The sequence below is a fragment of the Alligator sinensis genome, unplaced genomic scaffold (genome assembly GCF_000455745.1).
Source record: "Alligator sinensis unplaced genomic scaffold, ASM45574v1 scaffold400_1, whole genome shotgun sequence".
NCBI classification, from domain to species: domain Eukaryota; kingdom Metazoa; phylum Chordata; order Crocodylia; family Alligatoridae; genus Alligator; species Alligator sinensis.
The window spans coordinates 2,711,347-2,713,438 of record NW_005841897.1 but is presented as its reverse complement, the minus strand read 5'-3'; the positions used below and the strand labels follow the sequence as shown (position 1 = coordinate 2,713,438).

Sequence of the window (2,092 nt, the reverse complement as noted above, 5' to 3'; positions counted from 1 at the left end):
AACTAGGAATACCCCAAAATCTTGGCAAATCTTTAATTGCTCAAGAGACAGGGAAGAATTTGGTGATTTCCCTAACTCAGAGGGTAGATTTCATTGTCATCAAGGGGAAGCATCATTAGTACTAGAGACTTTCCATAAACACGCCTTTTCATTGTGTTCCCCATTCTTACAAGCAAACATGAGGCCAGGTGAGGACACGGTTCCTCTCACTGAATCACACCCTCCTCCTCAAGTGCAGCTCTTGAAGAAACCTGGAACTCCTTGTAGAGCAAGCAATAACCCAGGGGATCCAGAGGGCAAACCCAGTCCTTAATGTGCACTTGTTAACTGTGGCTTACACATTGGGATCACAAGATCATAGGAAAGCAGGACTGGAAGGGACCTCATGAGGTTATCTAATCCAGCCACCTACTCAGGGCAGGATCACCCCTAACTAAATCATCCCAGACAAACATATGTTTAACCAGCCCCTGCGAGAACAGAGATTCCACAACTTCTCTAGGTAGCTTGTTCCAATGCTTGACCACCACCTAGTTAGAAATCCCTTTCTAATCTCCAACCTAAATTTCTCCTGCTGCAGTTTGAGGCCATTGCTCCAAGTCCTGTCCCCTACAGCCACACCGAAAAGCCTATCTCCATCCTTTTTATAATTTTCCTTCATTGATGCAGGGCTGGGGAAACCACCAATCCCTACTGATCTGAGCAAAGGACAGTACCCCCTAGCACACTTGATGGTCTTCAACAAGTTGCCTTCTGCTTCCACTTCCCCCGCCCCCTCCACTGTAAAATTAGGAATGATGGGGTCTCATACATGTGCAGGGAGGCTGCTCCAGCATGCTGTAATTGCAGCGCATTGGAGCAGACTCTAGCATCATATGTATTAGCATCCCCGTGCTGAGAAATGGCAGCAGGGGCACTTTAACTAAGGCTCATTCAATGAGCTTTAGTTAAAGCACCCCTGCCGCCATTTTTGAGCATGGAGACGCAGATACACATGATTCTCCGGGTGCTTTAAATTAGTGTAGCTCTTGGAGCTGCACTAATTAAAGCACCCTCCCCCCCACCTCCCAGAGCATATCTATAAGTGCCCGATTTTCCTTGGCCCCTTCATGAAGAGACGATTGGGATGCATGGATGAAGGGAGGCATGGAAATGCTATGACTGGCTGCTGTTGTTAATCACAATCAAGAATCCAAGCCAAAAGCCAGCCCCACTCAAAATGCATTTATTTTTCTGTTTTACATGGCTGTAGAATTATCTTTTCAAAAAAACCTGGCACTTCAAGGGAAATTAGAATTCAAGATAAAACCCCAAGACATTGCCTGACCCATACATACCTGCAAATTAAATACGCCCTCCCACATGGCAGGGTTCCCCTGTTTGACATCTGAGACAAGGAGCTGAAAGAAAGGAAGAGAAAACAAAGTGTCTGTCACTCCCCAGGAAGGCCTCAAAGTGCCCTGCCATGAGCTAAGCACTGCCAGCGCTGGTGGAAGCATGAAGGAAATGTTGAGCTTATTTACAAAGTCAAGGATTTCATGGTGACGTGGTAAATGGAGAAAGAGGGCTGCAATGAGAAGGGTCTGACACTGACAGCCGCCCTGGCTGATTGGGGTCATGTACAAGCCTGAGTCATCAGCTCCAGCATGGCTCTCATAGGCAACCAGGGCAAATGCTCACAGCAGCAGATGCCACCACCTGGGTCCCCCAGAAAACAACACTGATGAGCACCTGTACAGTAGGGAAGGTTATAATATTCAAGACTCGCCCATGCCTTGGTCCAAGTTAGACCCACATGAATGACTATATTCCCCTGGAGATCCAAAGGGGCGGAGAGAAAACAACAGCAATGCATTCCCTTCCCAGTCAAGGACCTCAACAGGCTTCCTCACCATTGTTTAACTAAGCCCCATGCCCCACTAAGAAATGCTCTTATCTCTGGAGGGGCAAATGCAACATGGCAGAGCTGGGAGAAGAACTTGGGTATCTCTGACTCCAGTGGCACAATTCTTAGCTACTCCCTAAGTGACTCGCTCTGGGCCAGCAGGAAAGATGTGAGGGGTAATGAGTTGTTCTGGGTCCTGTCCACCCA

At 47.7% G+C, this 2,092-nt stretch overlaps 1 long non-coding RNA gene across 1 annotated transcript in view; it reads right to left on the bottom strand.

The window, feature by feature from the left end:
- The window catches only part of LOC112549334, a 6,880-nt gene extending 5,477 nt beyond the window's left edge, over positions 1-1,403 (bottom strand). The window contains exon 1 of the long non-coding RNA XR_003092727.1: positions 1,338-1,403. This is a non-coding gene — a long non-coding RNA (uncharacterized LOC112549334). The remainder of the gene's footprint in view (positions 1-1,337) is intronic.
- Positions 1,404-2,092: the final 689 nt, after the last annotated feature.